The following is a 16,960-nucleotide window of genomic DNA, read 5'->3' as shown; positions in this document are numbered from 1 at the left end:
GCGTGCTCCGGGACTGAAGGCTGCTACGCAAGGTTCAGCTGTCCTCATATCCACTTGACTTAAAAAAATAGCCCAGTGCCCCTTTGAAACAAGAAACACACATTCTTTTGTGTTCTTCTTTTGTTTTAAGCTTCATAATATCAGGGATGGAGATAATGAAATCCTTCGGAGCTCACAGTGATTTATATTGCATGACTGAGCAGTTTGGGATTTGGCGTCTCGCTCAAGGACACTTTGAAAGCACACATGGTTGTTGATGGACGTATGCTGGCTGTAGAGGGAATTGAACCTATGAGCAAACTTGAGTTTGTTTTTCTGCTTAAAATATTTCTTGAAGACAGAGCTGCTCTGAAAGCAGAGATAATCTAATTGATTACTGGACAGAGTCGAAGATCTGCCGTGTTTGTTGAAGTAACAAAACACACAAAGGGGACAACACAGACACAATAACTTGCATGTTTTTCTGCTTCGTAGGAGACCACTTGGCTTTGATGGAAGGTCCATCATCTATTACTGTCACTGTCTGTCAAAGGTGTTCATTTTCAATTGGATTTGGGAGGACAGTGTTACTGAACTCCTATAAATCATCTTCACAAAGCACTTATTAAATTAGGATAAAATTCAATGCATTATCCATTGCCAGCTCACATCTCTTACAACATATCAGACAAGTCTGAACACCAAATAAATTAAAAACCTAACTACTTCTGTCCTTTTACTCCTGGAACTACACCTGCATGTAATTTCATTGTCACTGCAGCAAGGTGAAAACACTGGAATTCAGCAAAGACTCAACTTTTATTTGCAGAATGTGCAACAGAAAATTACGTTTAATAAGTCCAGTGCATCAGAGTCCAATAAGGGAATTCAAACGCCACAAGGGAATTTGACCAGGAGCAGATGTTATGACAAAGAGAAGACAGCACTACATAAACACTGAGGATGAACTGGGGATTACACACAGAACAAGACAAAACCTCGTGGTGAAGTCAGCTAGGAAGCAATCCTTTAAAGTAGGATATAACAAGTATGGTAACTACCCTAGAAAACAAAGGAGTGAAAGAAACCCAAGATAAAATCTTAGGACAGGGTCTTTGATTGATTGATTGATTGATTGATTGATTGATTGATTGATTGATTGATTGATAATACTTTATTCATCCCCAGGGAAATTGGGTTAAGGCTGCCAGCCTTGCCAGTGCCATCTTATCCTTCCGACCATACATACATTACACAAACATCACACGGGGAAGACAGGTCAGAGAGGTATAACAATGGAAAATGCACAACATGAGGAAAGACGAGGAGAAAAAAGAACTCCCCCCAGGGGATCTCCAACAGGGAGATCAGTTTGAGAACAGAAAAAAACACCTCAGCACATGAATCATCACATCTCACAACATAGAAGACATAAGCTTCGAAGGCATTTGGAGGGGATATGGGTTGAGTGTAGGTCTGTGTCAGTGTACATGCGTATGTGTGCGTGTGTGCGTGTGTGTGTGTGTGTGTGCTCCGTGTTCCAGAGAAAGTGTCCCTTCACCCGGTTAAGCAAAAGTCAACAATCTTTGATCAACGTGGATGGCCTTGAAGGAGGGACAAAGAGTTCTGACAACAATCCTGTTATCATGGAGAGTTTTGTTGTTCCAGTCAGCTTCGACCTTGGCAGGCCTTCAACTGGCGTCAGTGGGATAGCTGCATGAGTGAAGATGGTGAATGTTTGGGTTTAGTGCGAACAACTGCATCCAATTTTTACAATTTTTAGACTTGGTGTCCATCACTGGTCACCAAGTCTCTCAATTCCCATCGTTCTTCTCCAAGATGTCATCTATATTGTAGAGCCATGAGCTTCTCCAAGATCTTATCCATATTGCTTTCAAAACACAGTCTGAGTGCTCACAGTCCTGTCAATCGTCTGTCATGTCAGCCAGCCTTATGGGATTTTGAACAGCTGTAGCCGCTTCTTGTTCTAAGCCAGGTCCGGGCCAGCTCCAATCAGCCAGAACTCTGTTATCGTGGTTCCGAATTGGTAGATGTCGTTCAATGTCTTCCATCGAGAGTGTCGCCAGACACATGACGCAACCGACCATCGAGTATCCGGCAGCAAACGTCTCCGCAGGACAATCGGGCTCTCCCAAGCCCAGGAGGGTGTCAATTCCGTTATGAGACCAGTTGATCAAATCCATAATTCTTCTTTAGGTTTTAGAGAACAAGACTGAGAAACTCTTTGAGGGTTAGAGAATAAGCGAGACTATACAAAAGACATGAGAAGCCAAGCAGGAAAGATAAGGGAGAGGGAGATGGAGAAGGAGAAAAGTGCGACCGCCTCCGTCGAGAGCCAAGAGAGAAAAAAGTCATCTTTGTAATCTTTGTAATCTTTATACTACCGAAAAAACAGTCTAGACTAGAGCATGTCATTATAGCAGACCTACAGCTCACTAAAGGGTCAAAGTTCTCACTGCCAGAGTTTAGGTTTGTCATCACCCTTACCTTCTGCCCACTGTCTATCCTCTTTACTATCCTAAAATCCCCAAAATAATTCTAAAAAAACAAACAAAAAAAAACCATCTCTATGAATGGATATCTGCATATATGGTGGAATCAAAGGGAAATGGCCAAGAATTTTAGTTCCGGAAGTTTTCTGATTCCACTTGTAGTCTTTCAATTTGCATTCTTGCAAAAAGAAAAGTGTATTATGGGTGTTAATGCTTTCACCAGAAGCAAATCTCAAAACCACTGGTATCATCTGATAGTAATTTAGGTTTTTATTAGCTCTTTCATATTTATCTCCATTACTAAACAAACAGGACGTCTTGAACCTAGATGCCTTGAAAAACAGCCGCTGCTGCCATGAGTAGGCGCACTAGCTGATGGGCTTCCTGACTGCTCGATTATAAACACAGATGAGTTTTGGAGCTCTTTGAGATTAGATTCGATTGATGCTCCACTGCAGAATAAAGTGTAAAACTTTGATGTGCTTTCTATTGCATTTTCTTCATCTGTTTATAGGTAATGAAATTTACCATTACTGAAATAGGTTTAGGAGATGGTTCATGCACTGGGTCACTTTTCCAATGAACTTTAAAGTCCCCTGACACGATTCTGCTCCTAATAGGCCATGTCACACTGACTCCCTGACTTCAGCATCTCTACTAAATTCGAAGATGTCAATTTGGTGAATGTGGAGGTATCATATTATCCCATTTTGTGCACGGGGGATGAATTCTGGATTAATTTTCCTACCGATAATGCCCAGATCAGTCCCAGAAGTGTCACGTTTAAAAAAACTCATTCATGGCAGCAGCCAAAGTGATGGCAATTAATTCCGACTTTAGGAGCGTAGGCCTGCTTTCTTCTACGTTCGTCAATACCAAATGTTTCCACATTCTCAGGATAGTTTTTGTCAGCTCCGTAAATGAGGTATTAAAATTCTTCTTTGCTTTCCGTGGCTGTCTATCCAGCACAAAAAAGACTGTTCTTTAGAAGTAACTGATGGTGACGTCTCAGCTACGCCTCCAGATTCAGCAGCCCAGATTCCTACTTCGGTGTAGAGCTGAGCACAGCAGTAGAGTCATTAGAAGAGTAAGAGAGATGATTTCAGATCAGTCTGTCACCAACCTCTGGGCTGTCAACCAGGCATGGAGTTAATAGGAACATTATTAAATCAGCTAGAAAAACAGGTGCCAGATTTTTCCACAAATCAAGCAGCATTTCAAACCTTTGTTTTCCTGTGCTCTTTCACTTTTGCCTGTTCACTCCATTTCCATTTTTTCTTTGTAAGAATCAGTGTAACTATACAGTAAATTCATTATTCAGTATGCACTAGACGAAAACTTTTTACTACAACTTGAAACAGACTGCCAAAAACATATTAATTTGTCTTGAAAACACTGAAATAGAAGGAAACTGGCAGCTCTCTTGTCAGTTCAGTTCATTAGTTATTTATATGGCACCAATTCACAACAATAGTCAAGTCAGGGCTTTTTAAAGGGTAATCTACGTTATAGATAGAAAGCCAGCAATCCAATAATCCCCTATAAGAAGCACCTAGATCAAAATACATAAAACTACACTGAAAAATGAAATAGTCCTTGTAAAACTGTATTTTCTTTTTTAGCCAAAGTAGCTTCTCAAGCAATGAAAATGTTATCCTTTCAGACATTTAGCCCACAACCTTCAGACATTCATGTTTCCCAGAGGGTGAATCCTATCCTAATCTTAAAACATTTTCCCTAAAGCCACCGTGAGGTTGACATTTGCCATGAATAGAAAGGTCAGCTTTCTAATGAATAACCATGACATCTGGTGCAGGCATTCATGTTCCCCTGAGGGTGAACCCTAATGATTTTGGTTATTAGTGATTTCCCAATCGCACCATTATAGGTTTCAGGTTTGAAGAGAAATGCCTCAGCAACTGTTAAGTGACTTGCTATGATATCTGCTTCAGACATTCATGTTCCCCAGAGGATAAATTTGAGTGACTATTGTTTTGCCTGATTTTTTTTACTTGATAACCATAAAATGTTATATCTATTCATGTCCCTTTCCGGCTTAGGGTTGTTTTGTTAATTTGAGAATGAACATCCAAATTTTAGGATGATTTAGTTAAGATTACATGTATACAAACATTTTTACTACAGACAGTAAAAATAGTGGATGTAGCGTAAAAAACAGGAAGTCATTAGCAAAGGTGAGGGTAGAATCCTTGATTTTTCAGTCAGATTCACCCCTTTTATCATCACATTGTGCATCCATTCAAATATATTTTCACTGTAGCATGTATGCCAATCTACAATTGCGTCACTACCCCTTTATGGCAAGCAGTGATATTCTCTGATTCCATTGGTAGTCGCTTCAATCACTCACTTCATAGTTGAGTTCAGCTTGGGGCTTGCCCACTTTGTGTTATTCTGCCATAGCTAAATTTTAGGGTCTCTTAGTAGGCTACCTAATTAACGAAATTTTTAGCTCATCCAGCCAAATGGCTGATGAGCTCTTATGATGTTGAGGCATCATTCCTCCATCCACAATTCACAAAACATTACTTCTCCCACAGGATTGGTCAGAATTTCACACTTAAACACAATGGTCATCTAATGGGTCTTCAAAGTCACATTTGTTACTTTCATGGGCACTTTCTCATGTTCCAGGTAATTTCTACTTCTTATACATTATTGGTCAGATTTTAGTGAAACAAGATGAATTTGTACTGGATTTGACTGTTTGGGTGCTTCCTTGACTTCTCAGTGGATTTTAATTCCTATTCGTTTGTGCAATATTGCCAACCCATGACAACAAAATCCATCACTTTCTTTCTGTACATCACAGATTACATTAACCTGTGACTTGAGTTGGACTGTGAGTCAGACATTTCTGGTATTTTTAGCCTGAGCATGTCAGCATGCTCACATTAGTGTTACCTTTAAGCTCCAAGTGTGAGTGTTGTAGACTGGTAGCTCATTTACAATTCTGAAAATGTATCTGTTTAAGGGTTTTTGACTTTACTATATGCAAGCTGAAATGATTATCCCTTAATTAATAGCTGATTATTATATTCAGCTCCCTGATGCATCACTATTTACTGTTATCTTTGCTTTACCTCTTTCTGTGTCTTGTTATTCCCCCCTTTTCGTGCAGGAAGTTTGACACTAATGCCGTTTGGCGTACACTGCAAGGCTGCACAGAGGCTGGTTGTTGCTTACGAAGCTACACGAAACCAGACACACATATAAAATATGCGAGTACCTTTTATTCCGTAGCAGCTTGAAAAGTCACCAAAATGGGATTCTTCAACATAATTGTTAAGTGCACTGATGAAAAAGTCGTGTTCTTTGGTAAAAGGGTTCACTGCTGCAGCCCAAGAATCTCTGACCTCCAGACAGTCTGTTTGCAAGAATAAAGTAGCAGGCACAGCTCGGGTTTTTTGGATCGTAGACCTTCTGAGATGAACGGGTCCTTTGAAGCTTTTAGTTGCCAGGTGACAGGGGTAAAAAATGTTATGCTGTGACAGACCTCACGAGTTAGACTTCAGCTGAAGCGAGGACTTCATAACCAACCTAATTGTTTTCATTTTTTCCGACTAACGAGGAGTCAGCCAAGACTGGGCAGCACAAGTTTTAGAAGACGATTCTCTGTTCTTCTTTTTGGATTCATCACATTTATTTAGCCGAAAAACTTTTCATGCACAAAGCTTTGAAAGGAATCACTATGATAAGCCGAGTTTGTTTCAAGGTGGAAGAAAGTGGCGGATGGTGTTGTTTAAACCCCCGCTGAACTATTTCTTTTTCTCTGATCAGTGGATCAGTGTGGAACTACAAACACACAGAAACCAACAAAAGAAGGCATTTGTCATGTGTGTCGCTGCCTCTGGCATACCTAACATGTAATGGAGCGCGCACACTCAACCTAATTGTTATTTTGTTTACTCTAGGAAGTGGAGATCAGGACTCAGACTCAGTCAAACATGCTTATATCAGCCTCGTGAGAATTTTTTAACCAGAGTTATGTGTCTATTAATTCCACTAAGTCCTGAAGAAAATATTTTTTATGCTTATGCAAAAGTTACCAGATGCTGCCAGCGTGTGATTTAAAATACTGTTGAACAGGATGCTATTTTTCATTTGGAGAAGCATGTATTCCTTTCTTCTTTCTATATTCATTTTGTTGGCTTCGTGTAAATAATTAAGCAGGAGTAGCATTGCAGACAGAATACATTCATAATTCAGGCATTTCATGTTCTGCACGCATTCGTGTTTGTTGCTTGCATCAGTCACAACGCATGTGCTCATCCTTAATTCCTACTTCAAAAAGTTGCTCCAGTCTTTCAAATTCAGCCTCGCAGACAGGGTCACAGGGACAGAGCGCAGAGTAGGGGTTATGGGGAATGACAGAACAGGGAGGGGTAAATATCAGAGCAAGACACACTGTTCCTGAGGTTTGTGGTCCTGCTGCTTCGAGGCCCCCACGTCTCCTCAGCTCCTGTCAGCTCATCAAGGCCAAGTCACTGCCTATTCCCGCTGGAATACCGCATCAAACAGCCCGGGGAGCCTTTTATCCCAAACAGAATGCCGCCTCTTGTCACAGCAGAGGCTCGGCAACAAGGCGTACACGGATGGCGAAGTTTAACACGGTGGAGTGAAAGTCAATACCCTGCTGAGGTGGCGTAGCTCAGACACGAGAGGGGGAAATGGTGAAAAGGTCACCGGGAAAATGGGATCTGGAAAGAGGCAGCTTATCTGAGACAATAGCACGAGAAGCAGGAAGCCAGATGAAGCCAGGCAGGCAGGCACTTAATGTCACGGTTCACTCTTTCGACCCCGTGCCAATTCTGATGCCTCACAATTAAGGCCAAACATCTTATTTTTGTCTTTTCTACCAATTACTGTAAAGGTTACCACAACTTGGCTTGCGTACACAAATCCTCCTTCACATGTGTGTGTCTCTCTCTCTCTCTACAAAGACACAATGACTTCCCCGTCTAATTTCCCTTTGTTTCGACCCGTAGCCAAAATCAGACATGAAAAGGCTTGACTGTGCACCCCAAAGACACAGAAGAGCTCTTTGTACTCAGGCTTGTTCTGCTCCATGCCATTTCTAATCTCGGGCAGAAGGGAAGAGAGCTGCTCCTCTTATCTTAGATGACATGGAGGCTTTGCTCCCTCTCTCTGGAGCTCTCTCATCTTGTTCTTCTGAAACCTAACCCTCTTTCATGCTTTCTCCTTGTGGTGGTTGTGGTGGCAAAGCGATACGCTGAGTGAGGCTGGCTGAATTTTGTTTAGGTTATTCCGTCTGAAAGCTGTTACATGATAAGTGAGAGTAAAGAAGCCGGGTTTTACCTTCCCGGGATGGTTTTTTTTCCATCACTTCTTTTGGACCTTAGCTTTGTCATTATTTTTAATCGGCTCTCTGAAGCATGGCAGTATTGAGAGCCATTTGAATGTGGAAGAGCGGGGTTTATTAAGTGTAGGTTTCTCTACTTTCCCTTCTAGAAGGGTGGCCTTGTGAATGTCTGTCTCCCAGCCAACCCAAGGCTTTCTGAGAAACAATATTTGGGCTATCTGAAAAGTTGTTTTCAGAGCTCTTCAGCTTACACAAAAAATAGTGCTATGTGGATGCAGTCGGAGAGATGGATGCAGCCAATTTCTCCTGGAGAGCACTTTTACTAAAGCAACAAAAAGAACCCCCTATGGCTCCAACCCTTTCACTAATAGATCACTATTAAAACCAAACAAAGTCATTTTTAACTTAGAGAAATTTAGTTTTATTTATTTATTTTGGTTGTTTTGTGTCATCACAATGTGGTGTTCGTGGGCTGTGCAGGCCAGTGCGCCCAACACAAACTGGTAGGTTGTAAATTCAATTGCAGTCAACCTAATCACTATCCTGTGAGTGCTCATAATATCTTCTTGTAATATCTAATATATTTAGTTATTTTCTTGTTTGCACAATAATTACAGAAACATGAAGTGCGACATGTGACCGCGTGGTAAATACACGAGAGATGGAGCCTGCAGACCAGCCATTAGATACAAAGTGATGCGCAGCAAGCAAACAGCTTCCAGTGTGGACGGGGCTTTATGTTGCATACCTTTAATACTTGATCAAATTCAAACTGGATGAATAAGAAAATCACCCCAGAAGGTTTTTTTTATAGTGGAATATTAGCTAGCATAGGTGTCAGGGGTTGACTCACTTTTGAAAGCAGCTCCTGGTGGCCAATGGATGAACTGCATTTTATAATTTTGGGGGTTGTCAGTCATTGCAACATCAGTCAGTTGATTGTAAAATGTTGTAATCAAGAACAAAGCTAGCACTTTGACAGTTTGGCGTGACTGTTTCATGTCATTGTGTGTAAGAAAATTATATTTATCAATTGTAGATACAATGTGGAATGTGTTACACCCAAATAGCAAATGAAAATAATTTAAGGTGCAACAAAAAGGGAATCAATAATGCAGCTTTGTTTTGAGTTGCTTCTCTAAAGATTGGCGAAAGACTGAAAAACAATTAATAAAGCGATTAGTGATGTGGTACCAAAACCTTTAACTTCTCTGCAAGTCTAACAACCATGACATCCGCTTTCCTCACGAACGCCTCCGTTTGTTGTAAGTTGTGGCAAAAGGTGCACTGAGGTGACACAACAAGTCACGGCTTTTAAAAACGTTTAGAGAAGGCGTACTTTATCCGATGCATGAAAAGCAGCGTATCCTTATAACATCCCGCATATCACAACAGAACCAAAGTCTGGCAACATGCAGAACATAGCTGTATCCAATCTATTTAAACAGCAGGTCTGGACCATTGTGACGGGTGCCCAAAGGGACTTGTTCTCCAGACGTCCACCAACACAGACAGAGGCCCTTCCATAAGTCCTATAGGTTCAATTTGTTCTGCCAATTATTATCCTCTGCTCTGCCACAGTGATGGAAGGTGTTGTTCAGTGTGCCTGAATGCCATCCTCTCCAACAAAGAGGGAGCCCCTGCCTTTTTTCCGGGGGTCCAGTCAAGCATTCGCTAACAGATTGGCTGGGGCGCTAACCAGTCAGGTCTTCAAAGAGACAAAGACGACGGGGAGGGCAGCAAAGGAGGGGAGAGGGGTCGGTGGTGAAGAAGAATGACCTGCCAAATGAGAAAGAAGACATATTGAAAGGGACAGAGTGGGAGAGAAAAAAAACATATTGAACCGATGGAGAAGTGCAACCTTTTGACCATCTGGCTCGGTGGGTGACAACAGCCTTCATCTGTATTTTTAGAGCTGTACAACACACCAAATTACTCTGTCAGGAAGATTAAGGAGAGTCAAAGGGCTGTCGAGTGGAAAAAAAAGAGCAAAGTTGTCCCAGAGGGAACAGTGGATAAACTTTGCTCCATCACTTTACTTTGTCTGTAAATACAATATGTAAACAGTTCAAACTGTGTAATGAAAGAGGAAAATAGGAAGCCAAGCAGCTGCCTAGAACACTTTCTGTGCAATATATTCTCATTTCTGTTTAAACATGGTTGAGTACATCTCCAATATGATTTCACTTTCGCTGTCCTCCTCCTGAGGAGAAGTATGCAAGAGACTCGACTCCGAGAACCTCTGCATTAATTCCATGATTGCTTAAATGAAACGCTGCTATTTTCTCTCTGTCGGCGCTAAACAGGGATCAGATCTCCGTGACCATGACTAATCTTCCGCTGCGCTTATTGTGTGTATTGGTGTGCGCCTGATTTTTTTCTGGCTCTTTTTGCCAATTTGGAAAACTAATTGCTTTGACTCTGACCGGGCGAGCAGCGGAATATAATGCAGTGTAAAGCTTCATCTTTCATGCCCATAAATCCCTCTACAGATCCAGCGGTGTACAACACCGGCTCATTAAAATGCATTAGGGCAGGTTTGCCGGCATTTTCCTCTTTGTCCTCCATCCTTTTTCTGCTTCTAGTCGGTGATCTTGCACCCCTGGCAGTTGCCACACTCAGCCCATGTTGTTCCACTCCACATTGGCCACTTTATTCACTTGCAAATACCCCGAGATGAAATGGGTTGCACGCCCCTCCACAGCATACTATCTACCACCTACCTCATGCCTCTCTCGTCTCATTCCTCCATCCTTTGCTTGCTTGATTTTGCACCCCCTCCTGTTGTAATTTCACCCCTATCCTGCTCTCAGAGCCCCCACCGCTCCCGTCCTCTTTCTCCACCTCTTCTCTACCCACTGACCAAGGTTGTAGATTGCTGGATTACGCTGGAGCCGGGGGGAGGTCGTCCCACTGATTGTAAAGAGAGGGACAATTGGTCCTTTAGTCTGATTGGGTTCCCAGATAAGCAACACCCGGGATGAGAGTGTGCAGACAGGCATGAGAGGCAGAAAGCAGTGGAGACGGAGTACACAGGCAGCACCAGAAGATCTATATTTATTTATATATACAGATGGAGAGAAGGGAAACTTTACAAAGAGGCCAGTGAGAGACGGAGTGTGGACTCAGGGTGACTTTAGGGAAGCTGATTCACTGCAGGCAAAAGCTCTCACAACTTTTACAAGGCAAATTTAGCAAGCGCGCAGGGAAAAGAAGAACAAAGAGATAAAAGGAGGAGAAAAACGAGCAGAAGGAGGAATAAAGTTAAAAAGGTAAGGCATAGATTTTAGTGTGCGTGTGTGTATGTGTGTGTGACTTTCACCGGTCACATTTTGAACTGTGCCAGTAACACTTTCAAGCTGTAAACAGGGTACAGTTAGGGATGGTGTAAGTGCCACTGGGGATTCCTCAGCAGTAACTGCACCCTCCGATCAATAGTTGGAATTTCTTTTGGTATGCATTAATTGATAGGGAGTGCTTAGAGAAACACGCATGTGGCTGTCAAAAGTAGGTCGTGGTGAGTATTTTTTTAGCAGAGGAGGGGGCACAACAAACTTTCCGTAGCTCCAATTCTCAGCACGTCTGCGCTGTCGCTGCTTCAAACAAGTCATGCCGAAGGAGAGGAATGCCTATCTGCTTTTAAAGGACCACTGTTTGGCATTCAGACCTCATTCGACAGCCTGAGTCGAGGTTCTAGTTTCTCAAGATGAGGGCTTTTTTTTCTCCCCACTATCAAACCCATTAAGCTATCGCCTCTCTTGTAAAGCCCACAAATAAGATACCAGATTGGCAGGTGCGTCCTCGCAGGAGCTGACCGGCTTTTCTTGCCATTATCAGGAGCAGGATTCTCTGAAAGATGAGCATCGAGCGCTGGAATCCATATTCACCACACCGTTCAGGTTTCTCAAATGACATTTCCAGCACAGGAAATGGGCCTAACGAGGAGCGGGGGCTTCTCCAGCTGCTAATTTGAAAGGATCCGTCCCCAAGACGCCGCGGTTTAATTTGCGACACTGATTGCAAACTTTTCCAGATGACGCTTATGAACTGTGACATCATTTCCATGCACCAGTACCCGGGATGAATGCCAGTTTGTGTGATTTAATTTCTCAATAAATGACAAGGCTCCTTTTATGGCCTCTACTGAGCGATGAATGAACTGAATGCGCATCGGAGGAGGAGATAGAGGCCAAAACTACAGTAGAGATGGAATGAAAGAGCCTTATGGAAAGTTAAAAATAAGCTGGAGCGGTACAGTAGCACAGATGTTGAAAAAGAGGGAAGAATGATGAAAGGGTGAATGGATTATTTTTGTTACCAAACTTCTGAAGCTCAGCCAGAACACCAAGAGAAGCAGAGTGTGGAGGGAGGGAGGAGTAATTAAAAACACCTTACAGTAAACGAGCCGCAGGGAGGGAGACGCTCGTTGCGGTGCAGCGATGGTGGCGTGCACAGCTGCACGGGCCGAGCACCCCACAATTAAAGAAGTGGGTTCAAAGCCGGGCCCACGCCAGCATCTGTGTCCTGAGGGGGTCCAAGGTTGGAGGAAGGAAGGCGAATACAGGGTAGCAGCCTGATGGGCACACACACACAGGCATGCTGTGAACCTATATTCATACCAGCACACAAACAACTGTGTGATCTTGAGAGAGTTCGGCCAGATTGCACACCCCCCCCCCTCTTAGCTCGATGCTGCCTTTGAAGGCTCGCCCTGTGAGCCAGCTCAGGAAACTGGGTCTTTGCTGCAGGCGGTGACGGTATAGAAACCACAAGAAGTGGTCAGCTTTATCCACACACATACAAACCACACCAGAGGCCACGCTGAAGTAAAGGCCTGTTTATTAAAAGTTAGCACACGCAGCAGCCGAGTCTCCGTTTAATTACGTGTGAATAAGTAAATAAACATTCAGAAATATACAAAAAACGACACTTCTATAGGGAATACAGCCCGTCACGCTCGGCCCTGGAAGTGAAATTAGATTCAGAAAGCCCTTCTGCATTTTGTAACAGCAGCCGCTCCGCTTATTGTGTTCGGCTTACTGAAAGACACTTTCTCATGCCGGGGCTTCTGCATCTCAAAAAAGTGCATCGAGGCAGCAACCTCGCCTGGGTCGGAGATATTCAGAGCTTCCACATGACCATCGCTCTTCACCATGCAAAATCAATTGTGGTTAACAAATTGGCCGTGACGTTTTGCCCTGCCGGGGTGGGTGGATCCCTTTTTCATGGGTCCACCCAGTTTTTAAGAACCTTTTTCCACAGTCTGGGAGGCCTCTTTTTAAAGCTGAGGTGAGTGGAGCAAAGACATGGCCACTGTGAAATTAACACTTAATAATGCTCCACATAACACTTGAACAGGGTGAACCCATACTAATGTGCCACACACTGAGCTGGCCCTAACAAAGTAAAGGGAGTTTGAAGAATTGAAATGTTTCTGGAAAGTATTTAATAGCATTTAAAATCAAATTAGCCACCTCTTTTTTTATTATCGACGAATAACTGGCGTATAACATAAACAAAAATATGAAAAATGAAAAAGATGACTTTCGAAATGTTTTTAACATTGCTTGTTTTTTACATAATGTAAAGTTTAGATCCCAAAAATGTTTTAGAAATTATAAGAAGTTAACTTTTTGGAACTTTCCCTCAAAAATAATGAGGTTCCAAACTTGGAATGTCATGCTGTCCGAGCTTTGCTACAGGCATAACCAACTATGTGCTAACTTAGTGACTAAATAGTAGCTTTGTTGTACTTAGTTGTGTAGTATTTTCTATTTTGACAGGGTTGAGTCAAAGTGAACACAGTGTGTTGTGTACTTGCCAGAAGAAACTTTTGCAACATTTGACTGTGACTGTCACGCTCGGTACTACATTTTATAAGCTTTTGCAGCTTGTTGTGCCTCTCTGAACACTATATTATTCTATATATCAATATAGATGAACATTTAACACATAACAATGTGAAACAACACATGTAATGTGCAGTCTGTAATTCCTGAAACTACTTGTAGGTAATGAAGCATGCAATTTGGTATGGTTGCTATGGGCTCAGCATCTGCAAGCCTCTAGCGCAAATTTTGTCATGCACAGTATCCGTGTCAGAAAAGCTATGCAGATGCTTGTTTTTTGTTCTGTAAACTTTTCACTGCTGTGATTTCCAGAGGGTGGGCCACGGCCCCCTGGAGTACTGTGAAGGTACTGCAGATGGGCAAAGAGTGGCCATTTACAATAAATATGTATTGTTTAAAGTCTGTTCACTGAAAAAAACAAGCTTTTAGTCTATATGCAGAAGTGCAGAGGTAGTTTTTAGACAAAGTTTTTTCCACCTAGATCATTTAACTGATTGTTAACTGGTAAAAAGAAAAAAAGGACACTGAGTTACCTCCAACAGCAGTGTACCATTCAGTTTATATGCTTGTAAAAGAGTAGCATGAAGTACAAATGTAACTTATTTAATCCTATTCATTCATTTTGAGAAATCTCTGTGCACATGAAAATAAAAACGAATGTCAAGAGCATGCCAAAGCAACAGGTGGAAAAATATAACCCTAACTGAATAGAAATGTTGAACAATCAGAAACCTGCAAATAATAACCCTATGAAGTCTGACATCATAAAAGGAGTTAAAGACGCACACGTTTGAGGCAGCGAGACAACCTTCAGTTTCAGCTTCTGAAAAGCTTCAGCCGTTACAGAGTTTTCAGTGACCTAAAAGGCGGCTTACATGTGGACGAAAGGACAAAACACATGGAAAAGACTATGATTTAGCAAACTACCAAATACATACGGACAGGACCTGTAAGGTAAAACTCTCTGGAATCAAATAAATTCTTCTATTAAAGATTTCTTGTGGAATCCTAAAAGACTTTTGACTAGAAAGAACTTAACGTGGGAAATAAAGCTATTGATTGAGAATGAAGTTCAACAAGTAAATAATCAGAAGAGCAAAAGGAATGAAAACACAAAGTAAATAAAATACATTTTAGCGCCTTGAGGCAACCGCTGTTGTGATTTGTTACTATATAAATACAATAGAACTGAATTGAATGTGTGATGATTGGAATTGTGACTAAAGGTGTGGGTGGACTGCAGAAGCTTTAACCATTTCAAACTGTGTTGGGGAATTGTTCTGTTGGATTATACGTGGTGATCATCACACTGTTGACTCTTTTTGAGTTTTTTTATACAGAAACAAAGCATCTCTTCTTATGCTGTCATGATGGGCATAACACTATAAAACCTTATGCTGAGTTTTGTGGTGAAGCTCATTAAAGATCAGAAATACTTTATTCTATTGGGTTCAGTTGTTTTCATGTTTTGGCTGCCTTCATCTCATCCTATCCCTAGCATCGTCTTCTGTCACACTAATCCTGTGCATGTCCTCCTCCCCTGCTTCAATTAATTTTCTCTGAGGTCTTCCTCTTTTCCTGCTCCATGGCAGCTCCATCTTTAACTTCCTTTGTGTAATAAATCCACTATCCCTTCTCTGGACATAACCAAACCATCTCAGCCTTGCCTCTCTAACTCTGCCTTCAAACAGCTCAACCTAAGCTGTCCCTCTGAAAAGTGTGTTGATTCAAACTGGATTGAAACAGCATTGATGGAAGCTAGCAGTTCAATGGTCAGGCCTCAGAAGCATTCCTTCACAGTAAGGAGTCTGTGATTAGACTAGTTTTCAATTACAGCTAGTGCAGTTCCTCCATATCTCTTCTTACCTCTCAGATTTATCTGGTACAAATTTACATGCACTGTATTTCAGGTGTTTTCTGCCTGTTGACACTGAAACCTTTGCACAAATACCCAAGATGGAGCCCAACATGACCCTAAAAGTGTCTCCAAAAGCCTCTTGTAACTAACTTTTGGGACTTCTTAACTTTATGATGGCTCAGTCGGGTTTAACACCCACTCCTATGAGCACAAGTTCCACCAGTTAGTTCACCTGGATGGAGGTGCTTTCTGAGTGTATTCAAGCAGCAGTGACTCAGTATGAACAGGTGGAGGTACAGATTCTGTCTGTCAGTCGTACCGCAGCAGTTTGTTTTCCTCCATTGGAAGAAATCACTCACCTCACTCCCTCATGCAGGAACAGTTTGATATAGTCTGTTGTTGTCAGATCGCAGCTAATGGAGCAGCAGGTGGACTCGGAGTACGATGATACGACAATATGGTCTATCATTTTCTCACACCAGCTGCTCCCTCTGACAATCACTGTCACTCATTTTCTTCCTCCAACCCTTCCTTCCAATGCTTTCTTTCATTTTAAGACAAACACTGGACAAATTGGATGTTTCTGTAGCTTCTTTTCTATTTTGATTTGTTATTTTTCTTTTGAATAAAAAGGCAGATTTTTCTACTTGGAGGAATGCTTCAGTCCGGTGGGAAAATACCTCTTTGCCTTAAGTCTTGCAAAGCTTTTTCATATGATTGCTCCGCCGCCCTCCGCCTAGCTCCTCATCCCCTCAACCCTTCATCTTCCCATCCCCTTCTATCCGCTGCTCACACCAGCTGCCGTTTTGCTTAAACAGTCGAAATGCCATAAGATTAACAGAACAGAGATGTGAAGAATGTTTTGCCAGCACAATTACGTAGCATGTCACCTCATTAGCCGCGACAAAATGGAGCAAAATGCCCGGGTGCAAGCTGCGACCTTTGAGGGGAGGAGCTGAAAGGGGAGGAAGGTCTGGGAGCTAATTTGACTTCATAATGGCAACCAGTCGGCTTGAATAGGCAGAAAAGAGGGGAGCAGCGAGGTCAAGTGTCAGTCGTCCTGCCAAGCGGCCCTCGCGGGGATTGTCTTAACACACACACACACACACACACACACACACACACACACACAGCTCAGCCTCCCGCTGACAATGCAGCCACGCCTCCTACCCTTCCCTGCCTTTTGTGCCTCTTCAACAACGATTAACTGAGTTTGGCGATTCAGGGACTCCACGGCAGCACAATGCACTCTCTCTTACAAAACATAATGGAGTCAACCAATGAGTCAAACAGTCTCTCTTTCTTCCGCTGCTGCAAACTTTCTGCTAACAGCCTCCTCTCTTCTTGCTTTTCTTTTCCTTTTATCCCCTCCCCTCCTCGCTCCCTTTTTCTACTTTCAGACCTTAAATCTGCCTAT

General features: G+C 42.3%; 1 protein-coding gene across 3 annotated transcripts in view; it reads left to right on the top strand.

The window, feature by feature from the left end:
* LOC134634101 (cadherin-20-like) overlaps positions 1-16,960 on the top strand; it is a 100,865-nt gene that overhangs the window by 53,416 nt on the left and 30,489 nt on the right. Inside the window, exon 1 of one of the 3 annotated variants that reach the window (XM_063483172.1) lies at positions 10,979-11,108. The exons of the other annotated variants lie outside the window; for them this stretch is intronic. The gene's annotated coding sequence lies outside the window, so the exon portion shown is untranslated. Of the gene's footprint in view, positions 1-10,978; positions 11,109-16,960 lie in introns of those variants that run through there. 3 annotated transcript variants of the gene reach the window in all.

Source organism: Pelmatolapia mariae, linkage group LG9 (genome assembly GCF_036321145.2).
Source record: "Pelmatolapia mariae isolate MD_Pm_ZW linkage group LG9, Pm_UMD_F_2, whole genome shotgun sequence".
In the NCBI taxonomy this organism is placed as follows: Eukaryota; Metazoa; Chordata; class Actinopteri; order Cichliformes; family Cichlidae; genus Pelmatolapia; species Pelmatolapia mariae.
This window is presented reverse-complemented; position numbering and strand designations above follow the sequence as displayed.